This window comes from Cryptotermes secundus, unplaced genomic scaffold (genome assembly GCF_002891405.2).
Source record: "Cryptotermes secundus unplaced genomic scaffold, Csec_1.0 scaffold593, whole genome shotgun sequence".
NCBI lineage: Eukaryota > Metazoa > Arthropoda > Insecta > Blattodea > Kalotermitidae > Cryptotermes > Cryptotermes secundus.
Window position 1 is genome coordinate 348624 of NW_019739960.1, and position 16998 is coordinate 365621.

Consider the following 16998-nt stretch of genomic DNA (forward strand, 5'->3'; position numbering starts at 1 on the left):
GCAACATGTCCATCTTGTGCTTGTCTCAACACTTGAGCCACAACACATTCATTGTGCAGTTCTCTATACTCCCCACTCCTGTGGATTTCCAAATCACAGGGCCAATCTTTCCTTCCTGCCTGAACTGTTTCATTTGCAAATGCCTTTTCTTGCAAGAACCATTTTTTCATCGGCCTTACTAACACTAAGGTATGGTGAACATAAAAGTCATCTGTATAATGCCGTTTGGTTAGGAAGGTCTCTGTGAGTATCACTGTTTGTATTCTCTTTTAAATATATTTTCCAAAATAAGATTACAGGCAGCATTTAGTTTATATATGTTCCATAGCAATAGCTTAAATTCTCTTGTTTTGGATTCTGTAGCTTGGATCCCATTCCCCCTCCCCCTTTTTTTTTTGCCACATAAGCAAAAAGAACGTGATAGTTTATATTGGCTATAAATCAGGGTCATAGGCCATTTCAATTTGCTCAAACAGGATTCCATCTTAAGGGACTCGTTTAGACCTCTAGTGGTCCGTAGTTCTTCATATTCTGTCATCCATTTTTATTCCATTGTCAATCAAGAAGGCCCCATTCTCTCATTCATCTGTGTGTTGCTGACTGATAGAACTGCTGTTTGTGTGGACGTAACAGCTGACACATCCCTCCCTTATTGTGTCGTGTTCATTCTTCCCTTTGTTGGCTTTTGAATGTGATTTCCTTTTGCAGTTGCTCTGTGTGAGTTCTATTGTTTACATTGGTTTCAACTTTGGTGATTCCTCTGCAATTCTTTTACATATCCCCAAGTTTCTTTCCTATGGAGTGTGATTTGCTTATTTGTGATTTCAATTTGTTTGCTCTGGCTTTGACATTTTTATTTTAATTCTCTTAGTGGGGGGTGGAGTCCAAATGGGTCCACTCGGCACGGCAGCCACTGATTGGCCTATTGTAGCCTACCCCGGGTGATTATGATGATGGAGAATTTGGTGGAATGAAGATTGGCAGGGGAAACTGAAGTAGGCAGCGCCACTTTGTCCACCATAAATCCCACTTGACCAGACCTGGAATTAAACCAAGCCGCCACAGTGGGAAGCCAGCGACTAACCGCTTGAGCTATGGCATGGCCTTGGCTTCTAACATTTGACTTTCTTTTCTCTATTATGCAGAAGAAAACTAATGCCCATTCTGTGCAATTCAGTACTTTCTTTACTGTCATAAGAAATCTATTTTCTCTATTATGCAGAAGAAAACTAATGCCCATTCTGTGCAATTCAGTACTTTCTTTACTGTCATAAGAAATCAGTCAGGATATGATGTGTGCACATTCTTTTCACTTATTTGAAAATATAGAACTGTTCCCTATAAGAGAATGTTTTCACTTTTGTGTGTCATCTTTTGTCAGTATGAAGCATTAGCAAGTGACCTTTCATACTAGCACCATTTCTCCAGGCCATGAACCCTGATATTGTTTATTTTCCATACAAGTATCTTTAAAGACTCTGGTGCTTTGAACTACTGACAGCTGGAGGACAGTTTTGATATGAATATTCTCAAGTGCTGCATGCTCGAAAGTAACAGTAACAGCAACAGCATTTATACTTGAGCAACAGATATAATGCCAAGCCACTTGATATGAAAATATATTGATATTAACTTTCAGTCTCCATAATAATTATGATTTTCATTGTCTTTGATAAAGTTTGATCACTTACTCTTTGACATCTTGTATGTCTTCATGTTGTGATGCATAAGACACAGGGACAACTTTGCTTGTTATAAAGTTTTAGGTTTTGACGTGGTGAGTTTTATGATCTTCTAGGCCAGTGTTTCTCAGCCACTGGGCCGCAGCCCAGTACCAGGCACTTGTCTTATATTAAAAAAAAATTACTGGGTTGCAGTCTCACAAAGGTATAGAACCACTGTTCTAGGCTGACACACCATGCAGTCTTCAGATCAACATAAAGATGGAGGTAACATGTTTGTCCACAGAGTTTGTGTCCACCTATAAGACCCCAGTGTCATAACCCAGAAGACCTTATATCACATTATTGTCCTCCTGCTTTATATTTTGTGTCAAGAACTTATATTTGACCAGTGTGTGGGATTGGCTCCTCATGAATCAAAGTTTGCTGTAGGCTTTGTATATTGCTATCACTGCAATATCTGTTCTGAAAATTTGCTGTAGAACATTTTGCCCTTCAAACAGAAAATCTTCAACTTTAAAAAATACATTGGAGACTTGGAGCAGTTATTGCTATAAATAATAATAAAAAAAAAAACTACTACATAATCACTTAAATCATTCCCCCCCCCCTTCATCTATCCCTCTAAGATTTACATAACTTTGTTATTGAATGGAGCTGTATAAAACATTCACAGATCCTTTTACACATTTGGGACATTTGATTGTTGCCATTGGTAGTCCTGAACTGAGTAGCAAGATGGTATATATCAGGTGTTTATCAGAGGCTTTTACTCTTCTGTGGTTTTTGTATTTTTGTTTGCAGTGTAACCATTGAAATGGAACTTTGCTTCATCAGAGAACCATATGGCGCTCCATACTCCCTTGCAAAAGTGTCATGTCTTGCTGCTCCATCTGAAAACAGTGGCTCACTCAGCTGGCTTTTGTACAGAAACAGTGAGATTATCACAACCGGTATTCCATCCAGTGCTGGTTGAGACCCTGTTGTGCTAAATGTCACACACCTTTCCTTGGACTCTTGTTATTGTCTCCATGCTGTACCTGCAACTTCTTCCATATGGACAGATGCATTACATTTAGATCCCTTTGCACACTTTATCACAAACACGTCTGACAATCTAGTAGATAATGTCTCTCAATAGTGCAACACAGAAAACTCTTAATGATATTGTCATATGTATGAGTGAGTAGAGATGGGGTTTTTTATTTGACCACTTTAACACACAACTCATGACAACACTTAATTATAGCGCCATCGCTGATTTTCACAAATCACTACAGCATGTTCTCAGTCTTTTCAGTCCTCTGTGTCTTCACCAGTAGTTGCCTGTTAATGGCTCCAACAGTGTCTATTCCTCTGCTTCTGTGCTCAATTCCTCTCTGAATCTTACAACTGAACTAACTGCTAAACGTGTCTGGGTTATAACATATTGGCTTGGGCCAACAGAAAAGACAGCTCTTGAATTGTTGCTCAGATTGTTTCCATGGGAACATGTTTTGTTTGCGAAGGCATTACCCGGTAACAGTTCCGGCATATTTGCTTACCTCAAAGATCATTACCCAGTAACGGCTCTAAACGCTACAGTATTGTCTCTCCACAGCATCACAAGAACCACCACAACAGTAAAAGACTTAGAAACACTTTCTGACCCATCATAAATGACGACATCATCATGTTCAGTTCAGCATTGCCAATAGCAGTGAATGAATCTCAGGTGTGTGGAACAATATATGAAAGTTTCATACAGTTGTGTTCAGTAACAAGTTCTACAAATTTTAAGTATCAGATTATAAAAAAAAACACTATCCCCATATATAAGAATCTTGACCATCACACATTATGCAGATTCATTCATGATACACAGTGCTTTATTACTACTTCACCTAACTTTACAAGACACACCTTTATTTCTGTGAGAATTGCCCATGGCCATCACACAGTGTACAAGTTCGTTCATTCATGATGCAAAGTTGTTTATTATTCCTTAAAATATTTCATAAGATATACTTTTATTTTTGTAAGAATTGTCTGTGATGATCATGCAATATATAGATTCATTTATTAGTATTTATGTGGTTTCATGCAGGTCTGTGGTATCAGCATTGACAGAGATGTTTATGTGTGAGTTAAGTCAAATTGTGTCGTAGGTTCTGAGTTATATAACTTAAGAGGGGCAACAGTATAATGTGTTTGTAAAGTACCAGATTCTTGACAGGGAACCATTTTGAATGGAACAGATGTTAACAAAGAAAATAAAAAATTAATTAACTCTTGGAACAAATTCCTGCATGAAATTTTTGACACTGAGGCCTGTATTGCTGATTGCAGCATGAAAACTGAAATAATGAAATCTTTGCAATGGAAGCTCATATTTTTAAGTCGGAATTTTTGGCCATAAACTTGGGGTTAAAATATCTTGCCAAAGATACTCCTGGACAGTATATTCTGTCAGCTGTCAGAAAGAATTTTGTTAATCCCTTTATCACCTTTAAGAGTATAACAGAATGCTGCTTTTATCATTCAGCACTTCATAAGTCAACTCAGTAAACCCTTGATCCTTAAAAAAGCATCCAAAAGATGGCTGGAGAGGAAGCTGTGCATAGCACATCACTAGTACCTTTGAGAATAAATTTGTAAGACCTGAGTTGCTCTATCCAGTAGACCAGTTACTTTGTAAATGAATGAGAGACCATTACTTCTAGTGGTATTAATAAAGTTGGATGATAGAGTCCAAAATATTGTGTCACGCTGTTTTTTGAGAAGCATATTAACAGAGAGGAAGGACTGGCCCAAATTGTAGTAAGTGAAGTAAGCATCTTGCATTATTGTGTCATCTCCTGGATTGCAATCAAATCTGAAAGAAGCAGTGTACTTAAACCGTACAACATAATTAAAGACAACTGGGAAGTACTTGAGATGTTGTTTGTTGATTAAAAATAGAAGAATCAGAGACACGAATCATATGGTACATCAGAAAGACCATGGTAATTGAAGTAGAACTGCATTAGCAGCTGTTGGTTCATAACTGGAGAACAGACTGGTACCTTAATATGTGCAAATTAATTTCTTGTTATTGGGTCTGGATAATTATGGAACTGTATATTTGCTTTTTTCTCCCCCCCCCCACCCAAAATGACAATTTTTTAATGTTATATTTTAGAGATTCTAGTATATAATTTCTGTTTGCCACGTTTTTGATATATTATTATATACGAGTACACTGTACTCCCAATTATCTGTGAGAACTATGAGGGAACCACAGATAATCGAATATTTGGAGACCATGGCTATTGAAAATAGAAATTTGGAAATTTACACATGCGCTGGATGTGTTAAGTTGTTAATTCTTGTGGAGAAAGTGTATTGGATATAATGTTTGTATTTTGTTTTTCTGCAATTTTTGTTCAAAGAATTTTTTTCTCCCATAACTAATAGTGAGTTATGCTTGAGATGTGTGCAGAAATGCATGTATGTTTTCCTGTAGTGTGTTTAATATTTTTGCCTAAGTGTAACCAAAATTGGAATTGGTTGACAGATTTTAGTGAAACCCCACAATACCAAATTGTATGAAAATCAGTTCAGTGGTGCTTAAGGTGTTTCATTCACATGGATAGATGGGCTGAGCAAAAGTAGTATGCACTCCACAGGGTTGTGAACACACATTAAAAGACACATGAATAAACCACAAACGGGATAATCAGCACACACATAATTAGGATTATACTATATTTTAGGAAAATGTTACAAATTGAATTCCATATACTGTAGTTAAACTACACTGGTTGGTATTTTAAAATGTAAATGAACAGTAAAAGAATTAACTTCTTTTAATAGAATCTTAATAGGTTAGGGCTTGCATCATTAGGTAATGAAAATAAACAACATGATATGCATTCAGAGCATTTCATTGCATATGCAATAGCATTGTTATCACAACTACAGCTTGCAAAATACCATTTGCTGCCATGTGATGTGGGAAGGAAATGCATTCTAGTGTAGGTATTGGATAACAAACCATATTTCTTTTGGAATTTTGACAATAAAAATATTGTACTGTTTATCATAATTTTACAGCAGCTGTTTAGGAGGTGGCTTGTAATATTCACACACATTGCTGGAAGACAAGAAAACAATAGTTACAGAATGTTTGATTGCTTGAACCCTGTGAATAGTATAGTGTATTAATATAAAGTTGTGTTTAAGTTCCTGCGAGATTGATATTTGAGTCATATACAGAGTGTTTTTTCATCAACCACATACCAGAAGTTTTCATTGAATTTTTTCTGATGTACTAGGAGGTATTTTCATGCTGGAAATATGTGCCTCTCTTTTTATTTTTCATTGTTTAAAAACAGTCTTAAAATGTTATTCATATTACCTTGAACATTTTCATTTGTAGCACATGCTTTAAATAATGTCACTTTTTATTGCAAAGAGGCCAAAACCAATTCTTTATGTTCCTATTCCAAGAAGACATTACTTTCTGCATCAAAATATACAGTATATGTTGCTGTATCTTTTAAAATATATAAATATAACATATGTTATATGCAAAAAGTAATGTCCTCTTGGAATAGGAACATAAAGAATTGGTTTTGACCTCTTTGCAATAAAAAGTGACATTATTTAAAGCATGTGCTACAAATGAAAATGTTCAAGATAATATGAATAACATTTTAAGACTGTTTTTAAACAATTAAATGAAAAATAGAGAAGCACATATTTCCAACAAGTAACACAAAAAGTTGAAGTACTAAGATTTATCATGAATCATCAGGTTATGTCATTGCTGTGAAAATCTCAAAACTTATAAATCTTTATAATCTCTTCTCGGTTCATGTGACTGCTAACATACTACTTACGTGACAGTTTTAAATCCTATACTAAGACACTAAATCATTAAATGTGATTTGTGGTGAGGTTCCTCTGTGTGATTAGCACATAATTTTTTACTTTATTCCTTTGCATAGCAGTAGTATGCCGTTTGTGCTGCATAGTTTCACCTTTTAGAACATTACATATGAACTCTCATATTCTGAATATTTCATTGCCAAACTGCATCTTCACTTACTCTCTGGCTCTACAGTCCTCAAAGAAGCTTTTCCATCTTTTCGCATGCCCATTCGAAATTATCCACACAGCATCCATTGTTGGTTTTCTTAATACATATAGTCTTCTGCCTCACCCTTACATGAAGGACCAATGGCTACCTTTCATCAGTTCATTACTCTGTGACCTGTCTAACATGGGGGATTTTACCAGGACTAATACCTCCACTAACATAGCTCCTCACGTGATTATGGCACACAGATGCCCCCCACCATTAAGGTAGCAAAGAATATTGTCTCTACATGAGATATCACTTCCTACAGCTTTTCTCAGTTTTGTGTAGCTTAAGAAGTTCTCTCTTATGTGATGATGTATTAAAAGTTTTCATCCAATTAATGAACATTTGCAGACACAATAGAGTGCCTGCTATGGGTGGAGTTTTATTAAATGTAATATTAAATGGTGTACTGAAATATTGCATATGGAATTAGATATTACTTGTAACTGTCTAAGTGATGAAAAGAATTTTAAGAGCAGAAAAACAAAGGACACTTGTTATAATAACAGTAGCAAGCAAATTGAAGAGTCAACAGCAGCAGGGTTTTGTTGCATGCAGTTGAGTTTGTTTCTGGAGAGAAAAATGTAAGCAACAAGCACAAAGTTTAATCCGTCATTAATTCAGAAAAGTAATATATAGAAATATATATATATATTTTAAAACAAGAAAGAATGTTTGTATTGTTGATAATATTTTACGCTTGTAGATTTTGTTTTTACTATATATTGTTAACAGCTGTTTATTAGTTTGTTATATTTTACTTTCTTTTATTGCTCTTACAAAGATATGTATTATTTGTCCATATTATTTTTCATTCATTCATTAACCTGTTAGAGTTACTTTGGTTTTATTCAGAAATACTGGTGTAAATGTTGACAGGCACTTAATGGTATTTTACGCTCACTTAATTTAAAAGTGTAGAAGATTGTGTGCAGCCATTCATCAATGGAATCCATGAAGACAAAAGTAGCAGAATGAGACAGGATATTTATTGGCAGCTTATGAAGATACTTCAGTCTATTTTCACTCTAAAGGAAGAATTTCAGTTTTGTATTACAAGAATTTACATATAAACAAAGCAACACTGTTTTGTTTGTGTCTCTGTGAAGTGTATAGAATTATAAGCCTGCACAAAGCATGATAATCTGAATGGCAGTAACTGTAGAAAAAAAAACAGATTGAACTAAAATACAGTACCTTCATGCTTCAGTATGCTTTTAGTATTCTTTTCTGTGTCATTATTTTAATTCTGGACAAAAATGTGTGCTGCACAGTGCTGTATCAGTAAAATTGCAACACTTCTCCCAGAAGCTCATATATCTGTAATACATTTTGTTTGAGTCTGGTTTGAAACTTTGTCATCAAAATATAAGTTAGAGCATAGTGAGAAGTTTGTTACTTTTATAAGAAATATTGTAAGACTGTATGACCAGTGGCTATTGAAGAATGTAAACTGCTGTCCTTAAGGAGGGTCCTTCACAAATTCATAAATAGGAAGAGGCTGATCATATACCTCTTTGAGAAAGTATCGGATTTGGAATTTGCTCCTGTAAAATTGGAGCCTGAAGCCCAGTCAGTGTATTTTGGTATGCACTAGAGTACATATTCCTAAGATAAAATTAATTTTTCTGTTAATGCATTATGCACCAAAACTTACTGTTTCCATACCAGAATGACTTCATTTCTCAAAATTTTAGTTAACAGTTTAATTTTTTCTACAAAAAAATTCAATTTGACCATATATTTTTCTTTGTTTCCCTTGAGACAAAATGGAATCCTATATGCAACCAGACACTGAGTCATTGGAATAAGTGATAATTAGTCTACATTTTTGTCATTACAAATAAATATAATATTCACATGTTAAAACCAAGCAGGTTGGTGTAGAAGTAATACTCTACACTCGTTTGCAGAAGGTGCTCAGTGCAAATCTTGGCTGAGATGCCAGGATGGTATCTTCACTAGTCCATGATTGCTTCCTTCCAGATTCTTTTCAATTGATTCACCAATCCTGTCATTCAGTGCTATCTGGCCTGAGATAATAAGTGGCATAAAATAAATCACAAAGTTTAAATGTTAAAATATATTTCCTTCCTATTATTTTTGTGGATCCATACATCCACTGCCCCATACGCTTTCATGGCAAAGTGCTTAGTTAAGCATGGGAAACTTTACCTTTTACCTAAAGATGGTCTGTAGCAGGTATGTGCAATTCACAAATGTCACACCTGTGGAAAGGATATGGTAGGTACATCCTTAACTTTACATTCAGCAAGTGACACTCTAACAGATAATAGTGTTTTTATGGGGAAAATATTTCAAATTGTATGCCATGACAGAAATCACCATGTTTGTTGATAAGGTGTGCATGCACTTAATGTAGGTAAACATCCAGATTAAGTTCCTACATGTTTGACAACAACTGCAAGCTTCTAAGTGTGTGTTCATGCATATGTGAGGGAGAACTATAATGTATTAAGTGCAGTAGCCCTGACCACGAAGTGTATTATCACAATCTCAGTCTTAAGTTTGGGGCTTATTTCTAACCTGGTGCTTTGCTGGTCATAGGATAAGGAAGTTAGTTTTATAGTGTAAAGTATTAGACATATTACATTTCTTCTTTTTACAGTAGTTTATACAGGGCTGCCACAGGGATCAGGTGTTTTAGAATGCACTGTTAAGTGTATTCATTTCAATAACCATGGTGAACCAGCCCATGACTCACTGTGATTTGCTGTTGAAACGTTTTTTCTTGACACAGTGTTATACAGGTTGAAAGAATTTGATGTGCAAATGTGTGGAAGGGTTCCAAATCAGAATACAGTTTTAAGGAAGATGAGTGACTTTTGTATTCTTGGTAGCATATGTCTCTTTACACCTCAGTGGACCTATCATCGGGCAAGAATTTCTGATACTGGGCTGCAGCAGCTGCGTGAACAGCAATTTGAATTCCTCCATGCCTTGGCACATCAAATTCTAGTTCAAAAGTTATTTCTTTCTGCATAATAGACTGTGTTCCAAAATAAATGACGTGCCAGTAGTAAATGCAAATGCTCATAGATTCACTGTCCAGTTCAGCATGATTACTGAAACTGCAGGCATTTAAGAGTAGATTTTTTTACACATACAGCTTTCCATTTCTCCTTCTGTGGCTATGCATTCTAAAACATCCGGCCCCAGTAGTGCGCCCTTTGCAATTGCTTCTAATGACAGTATTGATACCCTTTTTTCAGATTTGTTTTGTTATTATGAAACTTTAATTTTCTATTGTTAACAATTTGTTCCTTTAGCTACTGGAATTGAAACTATGCAGACATGTTGTCCGCAGAGTTCACAGGAAATGGGTGAAACTGCAGCTTTTGCTGAGTTCCAAGAGTAATGTTGCAATTTGTGTCCAGTACTAAACTGTATCTTTGATTTCAGGTTACTTTATTGTCACTGTATTACTGAATTTTGCAGTACATGAAGGGGTATAACGTACAAATATCACAGTTCAATGTCTGACATCCATTATGAGTGTATATACATTTAAGAGTTTCTTGTTTAATAAGTGTAAATAGTCTTCAGTTACTGCTTCTGCTGCCATGATATTGCAACTTTTTTATGAAAAAATTAAACACAAAAATAATTATAACATGCGTTGCTAGTCCGTTATTATAATTTATTTGTTTTTTAGTTTATATTGCTCATCAGTTTTTCCACTCTGTGGTAAAATGAATGATGTGACTACTTGAGTTGATACGTGAATAGAGAACTATGAAACATTGTAACCAAAGTTAGTGTGTTAGTAGAAGGTGCCCATGTAGCTGCTCCTCCTGGTTTATAGTGGATGTATAATGGAAGAGAGTTTATTATTTGAAAAATACAACATGACTAATGTAAATACATTGTATTATTTGTATACATATATATATATATATATTGTTATCAAGTTCTATATTTACTTAAATATGAGATGCATGGGTTAATGAAATTATTTTTAAGTTTTGATACATAGTTTTGTATGTTACCATTTCAGGTCTTTTCTGGTCCATAGTAAATTGAGAATCATGTATAATTATGTTTGGGTAAATATAATGTTTGATAAAAATATTTTGGTTCGTAACCATCTTGGTCTTAGGTATAGGCTGGAAATATTCATATATAAATATCCAGTTTATTATGCTTGCATCAGTTTGCTAAATCTTGTAATTTAGTGCTCATATTCAAATATGAGTGATGTGGTTTAGGAAGCCATGTGCTTCTGTTGAAGCCACTATCAACCTCATTATCCAAGAATGCATCAGCTGCTAAACTGTGGAATGACCAGCTTAGATGAATACAAATCGCAGTCGCCAATAGTCATACAGGTAGGGTGCCATTTGATATTGTGCTGACCATGGCAGTTGATCAGTTAAACTGGATAATCAGCTTCTTTTGTAACAAAATAGAACTTGTTCATAAATGCTGCCTATAAATTCAGTTCTTTGAGAATAATCTTGTTTCTTTCTCATTGTTGGATGTGAAAGTGGCAGAGGCAATCAAACCAGAAATAATGTCTTGTTCAACCCCTCCTCCCCCATAACAGTATCTGTTATTATCATCAGTTGTTTAAAATAATAATTTGCTGTGGGAACATTTATATAATTAGAACTGAAATGAGCTAAGATTTCCAAAGAGAGTTGAAATTTGTAGAAGACTGGTACAAAACAAGTTAAAAAAGGTCTTAATTTTTCCCTGACTTGAACTTTGCTATTTTACTGTATATTACAAAGTAACAAATAATAAAGAGATAAATATTAACTGTGTTGATAAAACAAATAATGTGCAAGCCAGTGAATACATGTTGTTAATAATAATCTTGGTTAGCGTGTGAGCATGTATGTGTGTATGTGTTTGAGTATGGAGTTGCGAGTGCAAGTATGGTTGAATATTCTTGGGAGAAAAAATGTGTCAAATATTGTGATTAAAAGATATAATTTGAGAAATATGAAAGGATAAAGCTCTAATAAAATGACTGCTTTTGTCATTTTGTACAAAAGTGAAGTGGCTGTTGTAGTATTATAGTACTTGTTCAGGATCTTTATTGAAAACAGTAAGCAGAATATGAAAGGAACACTTCAGTATTGATAATTTTGCATCCCAAAGCAGGGTCTTTGTGTCAGTTTTATTTTGGAATTTTATTAAATCAGTCCAGCTCGATTTGATGCAACATTTGTTTATTGCATCTTTTTTAAGCAGGAAGACTTTTTTCATTTAGATGATAACAAAAGAGTTGTGTGTTGAGAAAATTATTAGTAAAAACAATATTAGTGATACCATACAACATAAAAGCAAACCTCTCCTTGACATGTTCAGGCCAACTACTCAAATCATGTCATCCTTATCATGATAACTATACGTATATAATACAATAGCACGATTTCTGGACGAATCTTTTAAAATGCTTATATTGATCACTGTACATTGTGTAACTGTGAATAAATTTACAGTGTGATTTACAAGAAATATATATTTAATGTGTGTTAGCAGGATGCAAGGAGATGAGTTTCTTTTGAGAAAGAATAAATTTAATTATATATACATAACACACAGTCCATAATTCCTTTTTCTGAGTTGAAACATAGGTGTTGCAGTAATAATTCGCCCTGAATAAACACATGCTTCAGCCAGTAACTTGACTATCACCCTGAGTGCTCCTCATACAAGAACACAAATTGAAAGTGCTTGCCATGTGCATGGTGCATGTCATGGTTCCAAAGGATTTAGGCTTTGCTGGCAAGAGAATGGTATTTCTATACAATTTACTCCCTATAGTGACACATTTTAATTCAAACATTCTTTTGTATGATGAATGTCATGATATAAAGAGTGTGATGACATGTTTGAACTTAAATCAGCGACACTACTCCAGGAGTACTTACTTTCGCACTTGTTAGTGTAGTAAACAAAAATGCAAGAAAATGTTTCATACAGAATTTGTAAATGTGTTTATAATGTCATTAAAAATGTCAGTGTCAAATTGCATTGAATTAATCATCGACAAAAATATTTTATACTGTTGCTGTGTTTGTGATTTTCCACTTTTCCAATTGCTTACCATCATAAAAGTTGCAGACAGTCCAGTGATCACCGTGCAAAACTTGGAACCTCCTTTGAATGGCAGTAATATTCATATGGCTGCCATGTGCATATTAGTAATTTAGTTAGGATGTACAAAAAGCGGCCTCCATAGTCTAAAGGTAACGTTCCCACCTCATGACTCAAGGTATGCTGGTTGAAACCCGGCGGAGGTCGTGGAATTTTTAAGGGCAGAAAAATTCAGGGAACAAGTCCTCTGGGAGGGACTTTAAGCGGTGGGTCCCGTGTCGTAGATTTACGGCACGTAAAAGATCCTCATGTCTCTAGGAGACCTCTGAGAAAAATTAGGCAACACATTTCCCGCCCAAGTAGTTTCCAATGCCTCTGGTAGCTGGGTGAAATATCAGGTACCAAGGGCCAACCTCGTTGGCTGAACGGGGCTGATATCACGCACCAGTACCAGTAGGGTATGGCGACAGTAGAAATTAAAGGGGATGCACAGTGGACCAATAACTGGTCTAAGTGCATGGGGAAACCCACCTCCTCTAATAATAATAGGATGTACAAAGATGGAGTAGCCTCCAGTGATCATTCTGAGTTTAATGGAAATTTATTTATGCTTAATACAGGTATCAGAGGGCTTGAAAATGAAAATTGATATTGCAAGCTGGCAGTCAGAAATTCCCCAAAATAATTTATATCAGTAGATTTCATTTCACTGTTTTTGATTCCTTTCAAAACGCGTTAATATGAGATGCAACTATGTTATGGCAGGGAAACCACAGCATACAGAATATGAACCTCAATCATGGCTGCTTCTTTTTGAACAGTGAACCAAAAAGTAGTACTGTGAAGCAACTACATAAAAGTATCTACCTGTTAATGGCCATGTAAGGTCTAAACATGTTGCAGAAATAAGAATTATAAAGGAACTACACAAACAATTTACAAGCACAGGAGGAAGTTGCACCTTCAAGACTGTCCACACAAATTAAAAAATTACATTGGCAATTTCTTCCTAATTTTTTTTGTGGCCCACAGAATTTCCAGATAAAGGGAAGTGACAGCTGTTTAAATGCACATTATGATAGGAATATGTTTAAAAGAATATACTTTGATTAAAGTTTTGCCATTGTGTTATAATAACCAACACCCTTCCCCCTTGGTCTAGTCAACACTTCAGTTTCATGTTATCTTCCCCCCTCCCCCAGACAGATTGAAATATCAACCCATAAAAAGTGAGCTACTCGAATTTTCACTTCTGTTTTTGGGAACGATCAGTGCTAATGAAGTTTGTCTTTGTGAAAGCAGAACAGAGTGGACATAGAATTACGTTCTTAAACAAGTTCACCTTGTTATATTTTAGCGTCCTGTTGCACTGATTTAAGTCCATGATTTATTTTATCCGTCTTCTAGTGCATACATTTATTTATCCCCTCTTTTCGCTCTCACTACATGTTTCGGCACCAATGTGCCATCTTCAGGTGCTGATCCAATCCACGACAAACTAATTCATTGCATGCCTTGTCTTTACATACTAAAATAACTAAAATATATATTTATCATATATACTGACAAATGTCAAGTGTTAAAATACTAAAACTGTACAGCATATTTCTTTCCTACGTCGTGTTTCATTACGCGAGTCACGTCTATCATCCTCTGTTGGAGCACTCTTTCACTATCGTGTATTGTGCTCTGTGTTGCGTCTCGCTCCTGTGACTGCGTGTGTTATACTGCTGGACCTGCTGGGTATGTNATGCAATGAATTAGTTTGTCGTGGATTGGATCAGCACCTGAAGATGGCACATTGGTGCCGAAACATGTAGTGAGAGCGAAAAGAGGGGATAAATAAGTGTATGCACTAGAAGACGGATAAAATAAATCATGAAGTACACCTTGCTTCAAAAGCTATTGAACTCTGGAACCTTTCTTTTGGGTTCCTAAACCTGTAAACCAAACTTTATGTATGAGTTTATTGGTATGTCTGATGACCACATAGGATTTAACTGAACATATGTGTATTATTATACCTAACTGCATAAACACTGAAGTCAGTAAATGTTCAATACATGCTTAATGAAGCATTTCATTTGCATGTGTCATGTTCCAAATGCCATATATTTTGCAACAAGGAAGTTAGTCTCTTACAGCTGGGTGATTTGTAAAAGTTGGAGTGATAGTGGCAACCAGGGAGTGTTTCCACAAGACAGATTCATCATGTTCGGCATGTCAGCCTTCTCACTCACCTGTAAGATGCATCTCATGGGAATTGTAGATAAATGTGTATTCATTGGCAGTGGATGAAAACACAAATGCCATTTCAAGGGATAGACACTGATTTTGAAAGTAGAGAAGAGATTCTAGGTCTTGTTCCAGATTAATACACCACTATAAGCTAGAATGATGTTCCATGCATCAAGAAGTGTGGAAATTTTTAACTTTTCATATTAACCTGTAGTTATTCATCATCTGCCAGCCATGGCTGGAAGCAAGACAGCACATATTAATTAATTTGCTAAAAATTTATATCACACAGACATTCCTTCTCTGAATGAAAATTTTGAATACAGAAATTTAATAGTATGGATGCTAGACTTTTGATCCTAGGATTGTAATGTTCTTGACTTCCTTTGTGTCAGAATACTTGCTGTTTAGGATGTATGTTCATTTTGGAGTCATTGTGTTCCCATTGTATAGTTGAACACCATTCTTTAATCAAACATCCATAGGGTATGTATTGAAATTTCATACAATTAGCAAAATTCATCATGGGTGAACGTAACAGTGTCTGCTCATAGACACAAAGTAATTGGGTGGTCAGTATAATGTGAGTCCATCTGTCTCATAATGTTACATGGAGTAGGTTGCTGAACCTTAACTGCTGGCATGATTATGTGTTGACCTAGAGTAGCCATATATTTTGCAACCTGACACTGCTTCCTGAGGGCCTCTTGAGACTCCAGGGGATCCTTGCCCGTGGACAGGCTTCGGGTCTGATCTCTCACTCCTTAACCTATTTTCATAATCTTTCACTTGGAAGGACGCCTTGGTTCGTTGTATTTGTTGTTTGACCATTGTTCTCTTTTCTCTTCTTGGTCTGTCTGCTTGTGGTTGGTTCTTCTGGCAACTTTTCAGCACAAAAGGGGGTCCACGCTGAGGTGGTTGTGGTGGTAGTTGGTCATCGTGACTCTCCCTAAGTGCCCTTCCCTCAGGCTTTTTCCTCATCAAGAGATGGCCCAAAGGAAAAGACAAAAATATATATAGAACGTGAATTGCAACTTTTATATTCACAATCGTGATACATAATGATGGCAGCAGCACTTAGACTGCCCACTGGATCATCATCAGCATCAGAGGGGGGGAGAGATCAGAGCCAGCCGGGGTTCAGTCACTCAGCCAGGTAAACACCTCCACGAGATTCACTGTGAGCGGCTAATAGTCGGCTAAGATCTGCTTCTCCTTAAGAACTCTGCAAAAGGTTCTTCCAACACAGATACCCCCTTGGCAGGGAGAGGCCAAGGGCTGCAGTGGTAGGTGAGATCAGCTGGGATTCGTTGAATTGGAGGCAAATCTTATCCAGCCTATTGGTCTAAACTCCTAGGCGGATTTAGCCACGAGCCATAATAGGCAGTGGCACTATGCTGCAAACTCGTGGGAAGTGTAGACCAACTGGTTTATAGTATCTAGTCTGCAAGTGTACCACATAACACTGCTGTTCGAGATTCCAAACGGAGTAAGAACCTATGCAGTACAAGAGATGCGGTTGCAGAATTATTAATTGTTATTGGGAACTAGGTGTTGTGGCGCAGAGGAAGAAACATAGGCAGGTGGTATGATAGTATACGTTTTTACCGATCGTGCTCTCGGTACTGATGGCGGTCATTCTGTATCAATCGACTCGTATCTGCGTGGAGATGGCAGAAGTAATCCAATCGTGGCATTGCCTAGGCATTTTTGGTATTTACAATATTTTTTGCCACAAAAAGAAAGATGGACTACATGTTTCCGGCCCATAACATGGAGTTGGTGAAGGTTGATTCCCATCGATTCCTAGTACAGATCACGTTGCACGAAACTCGTGTAACCGTACTTGGCCGTACGCTTGATCATTTCATTCAAACGATATGTAGATAATCCGTGTTCGAT